The sequence below is a fragment of the Rattus norvegicus genome, chromosome 1, assembly GCF_021556685.1.
Source record: "Rattus norvegicus strain SHRSP/BbbUtx chromosome 1, alternate assembly SHRSP_T2T, whole genome shotgun sequence".
Lineage (NCBI taxonomy): Eukaryota > Metazoa > Chordata > Mammalia > Rodentia > Muridae > Rattus > Rattus norvegicus.
The window spans coordinates 64,301,948-64,316,968 of record NC_141534.1 but is presented as its reverse complement, the minus strand read 5'-3'; the positions used below and the strand labels follow the sequence as shown (position 1 = coordinate 64,316,968).

Genomic DNA, 15,021 nt, shown 5'->3' with positions numbered 1-15,021 from the left:
GCTTTCTCTTTTGGGGTTGGTTATTTGGGTGGCTTTTACTTATGACTCTTCATATTTTCCCCTTAACTTTTTCATAATTTTGCTCTATTTTTCTAGTCTAGTTTTTACTTTGTCTTTGTTTGTTTTTTTCTTTTTTTTTTTGTTTGTTTCTTTTAGGTACCACAAGTGTAATTTTAGCTCCTATATTGCTCCATCTTTTTCAATATTTGATTCCATTTTTGTTATTTTTAGGTAGCATTAGTACTGATAAAATGCCTACAGAGACTGAGGAGGAGTTACCAACCCCTACACCGGAGCCCAGTATCTCTGAGGAGGGCAACTTCCATTCCCAATACCAAGTATTGGGGACAATTGGGCAAGGGGGCAACGCCAAAGTCCTCCTGGCCCACCACCGGCTCACAGGAACCCCGGTGGCTGTCAAAGTTCTGCGAAAGGACAAGCAGTGGTTCCAGCCAGCCATGATGGAAGCAAACATAATGAGAAAGATCAACCACCCCAACATAGTGTCTCTCATACAAGTTATTGAAAAGGAAACGAGAATATACCTCATAATGGAGCTGGTGGAAGGCCAAGAACTCTACCAGTACATCAGAGAGTCAGGGCACATAGAGGAGGATGAGGCCCGGCAAATATTTGAACAGATATTGTCAGCAGTGAGCTACTGCCATGGAAAGGGGATTGTTCACCGAGACCTCAAACTGGACAATATAATGATTGATAAAAACAAAAAGGTCAAAGTCATCGACTTTGGGCTTAGCACCCAATTTCAACCTGGAAAAATGCTAAACCACCACTGCGGCACGTACTCCTTTGGTTCCCCTGAACTCCTCCTTGGCCATCGGTATGACGGGCCGAAGAATGATATGTGGATTATAGGAGTGGTCTTGTACTGTATGGTAGTGGGAAAGCTCCCATTTGATTCAGTGATCATCCAAGAACTGCAAAGACAAGTAGTGGCAGGGGTATATCCTGCTCCCTGTGGGGTTTCAAAAGAACTGGAGGACCTCCTTAGTAAATTACTGAGGGTAAATCCCAACTTTAGACCAACAGCAAGAAAGGCGATGAAACACCCTTGGTTCAAAGAACACTGGAACGGATTGATAGGTCCCTATGAAGAAATGCTTCCCCTCACACCAGACCCGGCCATTTTGGATGCCATGAAAAGCATTGGATTCCAAGCCTCTGTAGTAAAACACTCTTTAAAACAAAGAAAATATAATGAGGAAATGGCAACTTATTTCTTTCTACAAAAGCAGGCTCTCCAGGGGGATGGCTGCACAGCCCAGGCACAGCAAGTGAGTCCCGTTGCAGCACCATTCCCTAGCCTTGATCCTGCTGCTGCTTTTAGATTAGAACCAAAGAGGAGTGGAAGCCTGCCAGTCCTTGGCACCTTGCGGGTGTCATCCTCCCATGGTCACGTATCTCACTATGGCCAGAATGCTCATCCAAAAGGAGGCAAAAGATCCACTGTGGCTGGTCGTCTCAGGCCTCTACCGATGACACCTACACAGGACCACTATCACAAATGTGCCGTGAGTGTCCCATGTTTTCAAACAACAAGCATCTTCACTGAGAAGAGTAGCAATAAGGAAATCAAAGAAGACAACCCACTCTCCCACAGAGCCCCATTAGAGGATAAGCCCATCCCCAGCAGGGTCCGGCACAGAGGTTTTAAGGGGTGGACCAGGAATATAGCAAATGCCCTGATAAAGCTGTGTTGCTGCATGCCAAGGAGAAAGAAACCTCGCCTGGGGCAGAACAGAATCTCCCCCCAGAAATGAGCCACAGGGAGAGTCCAGAGAACAAGCAGCAGGCATAGCCCAGGTACCTTTGTGCTTTGTCCTTTTCAGTTTGCTCTATGCTGGTCCTTCCTCTGTCTCTGGTTTCCATTTTCCCCACAATTCTTACCTTGTATCTGCTCTAAGTTCTTTATGAGGTTTCCCCAACACCAAGCCTTCTCCCTCTTCTTGATTTCTCCTCTTCCCAGCAGGGACCCAATAGGATTGATGAGTTCCACACTCTACAGAGTTTTCTAGTTGGCCCATCCCTTCAGATGGACTCCAGCTCCCCCTTAGGCCAATAGCTCCCACAGGGTGAGGACAAGAGTTTCATGGGCTCATGGACTCCTCCAGGGGCTACTGATCTTTTCACATGTGGTCATCAATCACAAGTGCTGCAGAACAGAGTCTTATGTTTTCAAATGTAACATCCCATTCCATTAAGCCTCAAAACTAATTAACAAGGTTTGTCATTGAATAAGTATCAACAACCTAGTTTGTGGTTTATAGTTGATGGTCACAATCCTGCATGCATGCATATAGATTTGCATACTGTTTTTTTTTGTTCCTAAGACCTAGTGATCTATTGAATTTTATAGGTAGTAGTTCTAAATGGTTTCTTTCAAAGACCTCAACTGAGAAGTAGAAAAAAGAAGTTATAATATAGTAAGGCAAATCAAAGCCCCAAATGGTAAGCTAAGAATTCTACCTCACTGTCTTTTTTGCTTGGAATAAATTGTCTTGTCTATTTCACAGTGTCATCTGGAAATTCTTTCATGTCCTCAGTATAAACAGTAGGTGATTTCAGACACATGGCAATGGAAAAGACACCAGCAGAAACTACAGCAGCAACAGGAGTAGCAACAATAGCAGAAGCAGCATTAGGCACAGCAGCAGCAGCAGGAGGAGGAGAACGAGGAGCGTAGTAGGAGGAGGAGGAGGAGGAGGAAGATGAAGAGAGGAGGAAAAAGAAGAGGAGGAGGAGGAAGAGAAGGAAGAGGAGGAGAAAGAGGAGGATGAAGAGCAGGGGGAAGATTTTGATTCCCTGTCCCCGTGAGAATTGCTGATGACTACTTCTGGACACAGATATCATGTTGAGAACTGTTTATCAAAATGATTTAACAGAATATTAATTTTCATAGAAGACATGTCAATGTTCCTGAGGGCATGCAGCCCTGGAAAAGAGAGCCAGATGGCAGAGGCAAGCAGTGTGGAATGTTCTTACTGAGGAAGACCTTCTCAAAGCTGATGATGTAATAGGTATGAAGGAGCATTTCATGGGAGTCACGGTCCCATGCCCCTGTGTCAGGGCACACAGAGCTCCTAGCCTTGCATCCTGCGTGAGAGGGGACCTGGAATATTCCCTGATCCCAACAGGGTCCTGGATTGCATGGTTCTCCCTCAGTCATGGTCCACCCAGTGCCACATGGGGTACGCAGTTTCTACGGGCTGAATTTATATCAGTGATTAACTGGAGCTGGACCACAACCACACCACAGGCAAGCCCTGGGCACTGAGGACATTAAGAGCAACAGACAACATCTCCTCCACTGCTTCTGACTCTGCTCCACAAGCCAAGGCAGCTCCCACACAGCAGGCATCCAGCCTAACTCCAAGCAGGGAGAGTGTGAGATGTCTGTGGATGAGCCCACAGGGACTACAGGATTCTGTGGGAAGACATCTGGTAGCTTCTGGAGCAGCTGCAGCAGCCAGGACACATGAACTACAGTGGAGGTGAGCTATAGGAACAGGTAGCAAAGAGCCTGATCTGGCCAATGCTGATATGAATCCCTGAGGGCAGGCTGGAATGGTCACTCAGTGCTATTAGAGTGAAGGCCAGCCAAGGGCATACAATGTGTCACTAACATTCTCAAAGTCTTGTCCAGGAAAAAAACCACTGGCCTTGACCACTAAAGTTGAGTCCAGACTCATGGGCTACAGGATAGCAGATTGAACTGAGTCTGAATTCCCATGAGTATGACCTCTGGCTGCTCCCTAGGCTCAGTATAGATGAGCATGAGAAGGCACCATTGCTGTGTTTGCAGGGGTAGCAGAGAGCTCGGAATACATGACCCACTCCTAACCCAGACTGGAGCCACTCTGGGGAGGAGATGGCATCATTTGAGAGATGGGCTTATGCGGGACACTGTGCTCTGGTTTGTGGCACATACAGCTCCTGTCTTTCTTGCTGACAGTTCAGATCCTCAGCTGGCCTCATCACGGACAGTCCCATGAGGAGTGGGTGTTTGGTTCCTGCTTCCCAGTTAGGGCAGGAACAAGCCCAGACGCAGTGAGTAAGGACAGTGCTTCTGTCTTGACCCAGCTTCCTTGTCCTCCCCCCTCCCCCAACTCATATCAGGAGCCACCCAGAGACCTTCATAGGAGTGTGGGTCATGTTAATCGGAATGCACAGCTGGAGATTAAATTCTGGGTAAGGTCTCCATACAGCCCTGGTGGCTCCCACACCCTGCCTACCTAAGTTTTCCCAATTGGGTCCTCAGGGTCGTGGAGAATCTTCTACAGGCTGCCGTGAAGATACAGCCAGTTTCTTGGTAACATTGTGTTTAGCAGAGGTTCTCTGCTTCAGGCACAGAGCCTTCCAGTGAGAGGGTTTGCTGAGTAGCACACCAGGACCAGAAAAGTGTAGAGCCCTCCAGTGGTAGACAAGAAGTACTGCAGGAGTTTATTTCCTGATTTCTTCACATCTACCTTGTTCTAAAGGCTTTTTGTCAGACACATAGGGACCTAAGAAACTTGAGTTTGAACCCCCATAGGGAACCCAGGACACTAAACCAGCAGCCCCGTTAAACGTCGGCAGAGGACAGTCTGGGCTCTGTGTTTATAGAATGGCTCTAGACTGGTATGAAGACTGATTGACCAGCCAGTCAAGGAGAGTTAGGGACAGTTAGAGACTTGGAGGAGAGCATGAGCGGCAGACACAGCAGAGTCCAGGCCAACAGTGGAACCAGTTCATTTAATAGAGAAGCATATGCCCTCCCAAAAGGCTGTCAGCTTAAGGCACTGCACTGAAGACCTGACCCAATAACATGCCCAATTTACACATCACCCACCTGTGGCTTGTGGAGGGTCCTCAGGGTAGATCCTAAAGTCCATCATGGCTGAAAGGCAGAAGTTTGCACATCATTGCAATGTGGAGGCTACTCTCTGCTGATGGGACCCACACACTCTGTGAAAAAGTTTGCTTAAGTGAAAGTTGGCCGTCCTTGAACTCTCTGGTCTTCCAGGGTAGTGTGTGTTGACCACATGCAGAGCCATTCCTGAAAAACGTAAGAGCCAAAATTCAACAATAGGGAGAGAATCCTGTGCCAGATGGAATCCCTCAGGCCAGTGCGGATTCAGAGACATCCTATGCCATGGCATGGAGGCTCCCAAGAACTTCTAGGATCAATGTGAGCCACACCAGAGGCCACAGTCCATCTTGGGAGAACATTAAAGTATCTGGAATTATCAGGGACCCTAAGGTAGGTTCGTCAGGATATGGAGCTGATGCATGGAGGGATGCTTGGAGGATACAGCCTAAGGCAACGTAGAGGAAAGTGTGTTATGAGAGCTAAGACAGAGCAACCACACAGTCTGAGAACAAGTTTGCTTAAGTGAAATTTGGCCGTCCTTGAACTCTATGTTCTTCCAGGGTAGGATGGCCTATCGGGCCCAGGACAGAGCGACTATGCCAGAATTACAATGGTCTTAATAGAGATGGAGAAGGTGTCAGGATGGGACTTGGGCAGTGGATGGAGCTCTATGACTGCAGAGCCTGCCTAGGCTCCCAGGACCCAGAGCTGGCTGCTGCAGGAAGTCCTAGATCACAACTCTGCCGTTCCTCTTCCCAGGTCTAGCTTTTAACTACTGGACCCAACACAAAGCCTCCCTTGCAGGCTTACCAGAGCATGAAAACGAAATGGCCACCTCCTGTAACAAGAAACACTTCTAGAAGAGGAAGGAGACATCAGTACATTCACAAAACCTTCAACTCGAAATCTGTCTTGCCAATAAGTGTGTAGGGATAAAGGTAAAGCAGATACTTAGGGACCAACCAGTCAATGACTGACACAAAGTGAGATCTGTCTCATGTGACAGACACAACCTCTGACGCTATTTATGATATTCTTTCTGATTTACTTGCAGACAGAAAAGTAGCACACCTGTCTCCAGAGGCTTCACTCAGCAGCTGAAAGCCACAGCCAATCCTCAGATGGAGCTCGGGAAGTCTTGTGGAAGAGTGGGGGGAGAGTGACAAGGAAACTGGTTGGGTTAAAACACTACAAGAAGTCCCCTACCGTCAGATACCTTGGACCATGGAGTATGCTAGAGCCTGTGCAACCAACCCCATAGCCGGGTTAGCTATCTGCAGTTGGTCTCCATGTGGGTCATCTGACAAGTAGATCCAGGACTGTCTCAGTCTGTGTTGCCGGCCATTGGATCTGTTCCCCATACCTGGACTGCCTGATTGTAAATCTGTGTGGCAGAATGTGCTCGGGCCACCTGGGACTAGATGTCCCGGGGTGGTGTGGTACCCAGGGACTCTCCCCTTGTCCAAAGAGAAGGGAGAGCATTATGGTAGAAAGGATTTGTAAGGAGGGACTGGGAAGGGAAGAGGGAGAGTGACTGGGATAAGGATGTAACCTGAATAAAGAAGACATTATTGGAAGTAAAAAAGTTAGCCTGGAAAATGGAAAGATTGATAAGTGGCTAAGAGCACTGAATGCTCTTTCAGAGGTCCTGAGTTTAAATCCCAGCAAACACATGGAGGCTCACAAATGTCTCTAATGACATCTGATGCCCTCTCTGGTCTTTCTAAATACAGCTACCCTGTACGTATGCATAACAAATGATTGAATGAATGAATGAATGAATGAATGAATGAATAAATAAATTTTACCTAGTCTTAGTTATCAGGCAATGAATAAAATGTCGAGATTATGTTCAAACCCATGTCATGGATTGCCTGGATCTTTTAGATCTGCAGGAAACATCTCAACGAAGAACAAGAGAGGCTGGAGAAGAATGGGGAAGGGTTTGATCCCTGAAGTTCCTCAGTGTCCACTAGCACAGCACTTGTCCTTGGGAGATGACATCTTTCACTCTTCCTGACTATTGCACCAATCAGAATTACAAGCTCTGTGGATGAACCTGTAAAAGAGGACAGTTGCTCTTGGGTCAATATGGAGGTTCCTGACCTCTCAGCAAGCTCACTGCTGACTTTTGTGGTCTCTGGAGGGTGAGCAAACTGAAGACACACAGAGTAGCCTCAGGTTGAGTCAGCCAGGCCCAGAGGGCTCAGTGGTGTCTCTCAGATTCCCAGGCCCTCCCTGAGATTGAACACACTACACAGTGTAAGAGGATTAGGGGATAACCAGGAAATGCAGTTGCTCAGGTGTCTGGCTCTGTAGGAGGGAAATAAATCACAGTGGGAAGCTTCAGGACAGTCAGGTGACCTGAGCCCTCCACAGAGCCTAAGTCCAGACTCACAGGCATTCATCTGTCCACAAGTCTCCTAAACACAGGCCTTGACTGACCTGCAGTCCAGAGTATGTTATTATACAGTGTCGCTTAGAGAGAGGACATACTTTCCAATTAGGCCTTTTCTGTGTCACACTGAGACTGGGTTTATGGTACAGCTGATGCAGATGGGACTGGCCACAAGTGGCAGTCTATCGCAGATCATGAAATAAATAAATAAATAAATAAATAAATAAATAAATAAATACCCACTTATCTCACTGCCTGCAAACCTAATTGTCACCACAAGGGAGCACTGCTTTGACCTACTCAGAAATAAAAGCTGACTTCCCTCAGGGAAATGGATGGATGGATGGATGGATGGATGGATGGATGGATGGATGGGTGGGTGGGTGGGTGGGTGGATGGATGGATGGATGGATGGATGGATGGATGGATGGATAGACAGAGAAGTGATTTGACTTAATCAGTTTCTTCCAGTCCTACTTTTCTGGTCGAAAACACACTGAACATGTCTGCTGCAATTGCTTGTTCTTCATTTCTGCTTTCTTTGGCTGTTCATTCAAGGCAGCTCCCTTAGAATCTGCTCATCTCAATAAAGGTCCATCTGTGGAATGTATAGCTTCTCAGTTAGGAGCTAAGGGATTCTTGGAAGGAGTTCCCAAAATCCCCTCTGGGGCAGTTGCCAGTGTTCTCTACTTCAGACAGCAGCTGCATGAAGCAAACACACACCTGTCTGAACATTCCAGCTTGGGTGCACGTCACAGTGCACCTGCCCCAGGGTCCCTGCCAGTTGCACATGCCACAGGGCCACAACTACAAGATCCCTTCCCCAGGACTCATGCCCCCTTGCATCTCCCCCAGGATTCCTGCTCTGTTGTAACTGAACCAGGGTCCCTGCTCGTTTGTTCCTGGCTCACGTTTCCTACTCAGTTTTACCTGCCCCAACGACCCTGTCCCACTGCACCAGCCTCAGGGATACTGTCCCATTGTGCCCATCATGCTGCACCTTCCTGAGAGTACCTACTAACTGTTCCTAGGTGGCATTTTTCAAAATCTAATTCAAAGATCTTGCCAGTCAGAACCCATTGTCTTTATTAACACCAAGTAGATATTTGCAGGGCTTCCTCACCTACAGTTAATCAATCCCTTCTCTCAGTTGTCCATGTGGAAGCAAAGAAACTAGCAGCAGAACATGGATTATTCATCCATGATATCAGCAGCCCTAGAATTCTCATGAGATGGGCTGCTGTGACTGTGATACAGGGGTGGCAGGGAGGCTTTGACACTGAACAAGCCCAGAGTGCTGCCTCTGCTCACATTGTGCCAGCACCTTAGCCTACCTCTAGATGTCCTAAACTCTGAGAGGAGGAAGGAGATCTTCCTACGTAGAAGATGTTCTCTGAATCTGTGCTGACCAAGGTCAAGCCAGAGTGTTTGCACATGCCAGTTCCAGCCCCTGAGGGTACTCTGCCTGCCTGGTGTTTTGTTGTGCTTTATGTCTGGCAAGGTGAAGATGTGGCCCATACTAGGAATATCTTTGAAGACAACTGCCCTGGGTTCCCATGCTAAAATTCAATTAGGGACTGACAGGGACCTAAATAACAACAAGACAGTGCCAAGACCATGAGTTCCAAAATCAAGAGCAAATCGGGCCTTGATGGTATCCTGTGCTGATCTGACAGGAGTCAGCACACACAATTCTCCTGCACATCCAATGCCCCTTGGAAAAATCCTCTGTCAAGGGTAAGTGATGCCTCATGAGAATGAACTGTCAGCATAGGACAAGACACTTGGGACTACTGTCCTGAACTCACCAGTCTCAGATGAATGGGCTTTGAAAAGTTTTCAGGACACCGAATAGGGGTGTGTAAGCAAGTGCAGGTAATCCTTGGGTAACACATAGTTCCTGAGGAGGTTCTGAGATATGTTGGATCCACTCCTGGAAAAGGCAGCATTGTGTTCAGGGGGGTAAGAAAGCATGAGCCTGCTGATGTTTTCACAGTATTGCATGGGAACAGTAACAATGCCCTTAGGAGCAGGATGTCCTAACACTCTCAGATCAAGCAGACAGCCTAGAGCCTATTAGGCCCATATCCCAAGAGAATACCGGTCATGTGTGAAGCTTCTATAGCCAGGAAGCTGGAGCAGGGAACATTGACATTGTCTCAGTTAGGGGTTTACTGCTGAGAACAGACACACCATGACCAATGCAGCTCTTATGAGGACAACATTAATGGACACAGGATTGCAGGTTCAGAGACTCAGTCCAGTATCATCAAGCTGGGAGCATGGCAGCATCCAGGCAGTCATGGTGCCAGAGTAAGTGAGAGGTCTACATATTCATCTGAAGGCTGCTTGGGGAAGATTGGCTTGCATGTGGTTAGGAAAAGGGTTTTAAAGCCCATGCCCACAGTGACACACCTACTTTAAGAAGACCACGCCTCCTAATATTGCCACTCCCTGAGCTAAGCATATACAAACCATCATAGACATCTTGCAGGAGGGTGGTACTGTTCTATCAGAGAGAAGCCTCTGCTCCCATTAATATACTGAGGTCAACCCTGGGTAGGGCACAGAGCCCTCCACACATCCTGGGACTCAGGGAGGCATCCTATGAAAGAGCTTTTTCCTAAAAGGACACATGGGTGTAGGCCTCCCTTCCAGCCAGGCTGTAGGGAGTCTCCAATGCTAAACTCTGTCTTTTTGCAGAAGTGAAACAACGAAAAATCACCCTTAACAGTACAGTGAATAGCAAAAATGGTGAAAGGTATAAAAAGAACCAATTAGTACCAGAGCATGAGGATTGGTTTTATATGAAATGTGGGTGGGTGCAGTGCAGTATCCTCCTCCATGTACCCACATGTTCAGTAACTACCCTGTTTGATGCAGCTTTACACAGAACCATCTGGAATCCATTCACTGAGGGACTCCATCCCTGGACTGGAAGCTACAGGTGGGACTTTTGTATCCAGGTCTCCCAGCCCTGGGACAGGGATGCATGGATAAAGTGGAGAGAAGCAGACTGGAATGGTGCAGATGTTATCCTGCCAACAACCCAGAGCCCCCAGCTGCATGACAATGTAGAACAGCGAGCAGTTTCCCAGCCAGCCTCACTCCCCATAGACAGACTTCTTCCAGTCCCTCCTTATGCCAAGGAAAGAAAAGCAAAAAAAGTAGGGGCAGGGAAAGAAAAATTGCTCTACTCCCAGGAGCCAAGGACAAGCCCCCTCCGTCCTCTGATCTGACCCCATAACCAGCCACAGCCAAGTCCTGGGCTCATCTCTAGAGGCACATGGACCCAGGCAGATGAGCCCTTGAATCACAATCGGCTCCTCAAAAGCATCCTATGGGTGTCAGTCCTAAGTCCATGAATCGGAGGTGCTCTGCACAGCTATTCAGAGAAGCCTTCTCTTGATCTCTGTGAAGATCTCCCTGTTGGATGTCAGAGGAGGGTGTCCATCCAGCATCAATCCAGGGACTGTGGCCCTCTAATGTGTTAGCCCATGTGAACCTCCCCACAGAGCCCCACCTGTCCTTGTGCAACTCCTCCTTGATCGCCTTTTATAGGAAGATATTTAGGGTCCCTTGCAGGAGGCAGGGAAAATGGCACACAGCTGAGGGTGGTAGACAAAACTGGGAACACATCAAATATTGAGTTGGTGTGAGGCTCCCTAAGCCATGCTTGGGCAGGTCTGTGCCAGCGATCCCATAAGACCCTTTGATTCTCCCCATGTACACAGCAGGAACCAATTGCCAGGCCTACCCTCTGCCCAGAGCAAAGGGAGATTGGAACTTGGATTCCAACCCTGGCCATTCCTATAATACCTGACCTTGTAACCCTTGCTCCCTTTGGGGCTCAACAGTCCCCCTCAAATGTAGACAACAATGTCTAGATGGTGTTCACAGCTTTTCTTGCCTGAAACTGTGCTTTGTTTGATACTACAAACCAGGAAGTAGGGACTTAAACTTGAGATCACTGACTCAGGCTAGGGAGGACTCCAGGGCACCTGAGCTCAGCTGCAAAGGCAGAAGCTGAACCACAGTGAGCAGAGGTGGCACATTTTGCTGTTTCTTTCCTTTTCTGCTCTCAGGCCTTTCAGTGAACTCTACAGATGTGGATCTTTCCTCCCAGGCTTAGTGTCTGCAGCCATGAGAGTCCTCTACAGGGGACTTCAAACCCCAGAAGAGTCTTCAGAAGGAAAGCGCTACACACTGCACTGCCCCCAGCACTCTGAGAAACAGAGACCCTTTCTGGGCTTGGGCCAGTCAGTGCTCAATAGTTAGCTTCTGGCTGCACTGGCTGCTCACAAATAACACAGCAGACTGGGTCCTGTGACCTGGCTGTCACAGACTGTGATTGAGAATTCATTTCAACTGTGTCAGCATAGCCACTCTGTTCCTTCTGGTCCCAGGTTGCACAGAGCTCCTTGTCCTCCTACATGCCTCTTCCATCACTGGACCTTAATATTTAAAGTGAGCCCTACACTCAGGATGGACTTGGTTTTCTATACATCATGCCAACCTCTGTGTGATAGGAAGTGTCTGCCTGTGTATGCATACCCCCTTATGTGCCTAGGTGTCCATGCATACCACTACCCCATGTCCTGTCAGGGGCCATCCTCTGACAGGTCCTCACGCCTGCATGTCAGACCACCTGTCTTCAAGCCCCAACCCCTCCCCACTCCACAGATGTTGAGCTTATGGGCTTTGCTGATGCATCCAACATTGATGGGGGTTTTGGGGATTGAAACTCAATTCCTTACCCTTGGGAGGCAAGTGCTCTGCCTATCCCTGCAGCTTTGTCTCAGGTGTTTGATGATAACGTAGAGCCTTTCTGAGGATTTATGAAATCAGTGTCATCTTGATGGGTCAGTTTAGAAACACAGCTTTGTTTTTTTTTTATTTTTTTTAACAGTGTACCATCAGTTTGAGGCTAATCATTCAGAATTCAATGAAAAAGTGACACCCTGAGTGTAGACATGACGACTTTGATGCAGGAGGCATAGAAAACATTCAAAACAGAGAACCGAGGAGATGTAAACATCTTACAGGCTTTGATTTCTAAAAGCCTTAAATCTCTCCATAGCCCACAGAAGCCAGAGCCTTGAAGCCCTTCCCAACCATGTCATGACAGGTCCTATTGTGACCTCATGAGGAGCGACTGTGAGGCGTCCCAGCCAACAGATGTTAAGCTGTTGCCAGGCCTGGATTTCTTTGAGTGCTTTGAGAGGAGGTGTGGAGTGGAGCCCTCTGCGACTTATTTGTATCTTGTGAGCTGTGTGTGGTTGTATTGGATTTTACTGTACTGTGTATATGTGTATGTATCAGTGTGTGTAAGAGAGTGTGTGCTGACAGATTTGCCTGTGTGTGAGTGTGTGTACACTTTCGCTTGTGTGTTTGTCAGTATATGTAGGAGTGTGTGAGTTTACAGGTTTGTTTGTGTGTATGTTTGTATGTGTGTACCACTTCTTTTGTGTGTGTGTGTGTCCCTGTGTGTGTGTGTGTGTGTGTGTGTGTCTGTGATGTGCATTTTTCCAGGTTTACTTGTGTGTAAGTATGTGTGTGCCTGTTCCTACGTGAGTGTGTTTTGTATGAATCTGGGTGTTTGTCTGTGTGTGTGCCTGTGTGTGTGTGTGTGTGTGTGTGTGTGCGTGTGTGTTTGTGTGTGCACGCACGTGCCCATCCCCCTTTGCCCCTTGTATCTATATTACCTGCACCTCAGTGTAAAAGAGTGTAGAGGCTAGAAGTCACGCTGGCTCCTGTTCCTGAGGCAGGTCCTCAACCTCATTTTCAAGACATGCTCTCTCACTGGCCTGCAGCTGCCCAAGTACCTGTCTTGGCTCTCCAGTGGCTCCCAGGAATTTGATATGCCAACCCCATAATATCAGATTAAAGGCCTACGTAGACAGCTGGCTGCTTATTTATGGATTGATTTTTTTTCTATGTTTTTAAGAGATAGAATTAGGCCATAAATTCTCAAGACCACTGGCTATTTCCTTATTGTGGTTTTGTTTTATTTATTTATTTATTTATTTATTTATTTATTATGGATTGCTGGATTCATTTTGGTGGTGGTTTTTATGTTCTCACATGCTATATTACTGCTTTGATTATTTACGGTTCTGCAGTCGGATGATTAACTCTATCTCCATTTTCAATGCCCTGCGGTTTCATCCTTTTACATTATTCCTGTTTCTCCATTTATTGAGTACAAGCAATCATTGGCTTAGACTTGATACAAATTTGCCCTTTGTGACACTTTGACTCTTCGGCCTTTGTTTAAGGTTTACTATTCACTGATATTTAACTGCCTTATTCCTTGTGGTTGGTTAATTTTAATTTTCAGTATTTTGCTCTGGAGAGTTGTGGATTTTTGTGGCTCACTAGGTCCTGAAATTCAATGGAGTTTTCCCTTAAGTGTTGGCTTTTTACATTTGTTTGTTTTGACTCATACTCAGTCTTTCTCCTCTCATTTCTTTCATTTGACCTTTTTCTTCAAACAATCCATTCACAGTATTGATCAGCTTTGGCCGCCCAATCCTATTGTAATATGACGATTTTTATTTTCATCATTACGTTTAGTATTTGTGTGCTCTTGGCTTTCTCTTTTGGGGATGGTTATTTGGGTGGCTTTTACTTATGATTCTTCATATTTCCCCCTGTTCATAATTTTACTCTATTTTTCTAGTCTAGTCTTTTCTTTGTTATTATTTTTTCTTTTTGTTTCATTTGTTTCTTTTAGGTTCCACATGTGTAATTTTAGTTCCTGAATTGCTCCATCTTTTTCATTATTTGATTCCATTTGTTTGTTATTTTGAGGTAGCATTAGTACTGATAAAATGCCTACAGAGACTGAGGAGGAGTTACCACCTTCTAGTCCCGATCCCAGTATCTCTCAGGAGGGAACCTTTCATTCCCAATATAAAGTACTGAAGACTATTGGAAAAGGAAGCCATGCCAAGGTCCTCCTGGCCCACCACCAGCTCACAGGAACCCGAGTGGCGGTCAAAGTTCTCCGAAAGAACAAGCAGTGGTTCCGGCCAGCCATGACAGAAGAAAACATAATGAGAAAGATCAACCACCCCAACATTGTTTCTCTCTTACAAGTCATTGAAAACAAAACTAGAATATACCTCATAATGGAGCTGGTGGAAGGCCAACAACTCTACCAGTACATCAGAGAGTCAGGGCACATAGAGGAGGATGAGGCCCGTCAAATATTTGAACAGATATTATCAGCAGTGAGCTACTGCCATGGAAAGGGGATTGTTCACCGAGACCTGAAAGTGGACAATATAATGATTGATAAAAACAAAAAGGTCAAAGTCATCGACTTTGGGCTTAGCACCGAAACACAACCTGGACAAATGCTAAACCAGCACTGCGGTGCGTATTCTTTCGGTTCCCGGGACGCTTCCTTGGACTTCTGTATGACGGGATGAAGAATGATATGTGGACAATAGGAGTGGTCTTGTATTATATGGTAGTGAGAAAGCTCCCATTTGATTCTGTGATCATCCAAGAATTACAAAAACAAGTTGTTGCAGGGGTGTATCCTGCCCCCTGTGGGGTTTCAGAAGAACTGGAGAACCTCCTTAGTCAATTACTAACAGTAAATCCAATGTATAGACCAACAGCCAGCGAGGTGATGAAACACGCCTGGTTCAAAGAACACGGGAAGAGGTTCACAGTTCGTTGTGAAGAACTGCTTCCCCTCAGGCCAGACCCTGAAATTTTGGGTGCGATGAAATGCATGGGA

At 46.7% G+C, this 15,021-nt stretch overlaps 2 pseudogenes; both read left to right on the top strand.

The window, feature by feature from the left end:
• The first annotated feature begins 239 nt into the window (after nucleotides 1-239).
• LOC148007140 (sperm motility kinase Y pseudogene) lies at nucleotides 240-1,781 on the top strand (annotated as a pseudogene).
• A 12,320-nt stretch (nucleotides 1,782-14,101) lies between these two features.
• LOC148007139 (sperm motility kinase Y pseudogene) lies at nucleotides 14,102-14,704 on the top strand (annotated as a pseudogene).
• The last annotated feature ends 317 nt before the right edge of the window (nucleotides 14,705-15,021 follow it).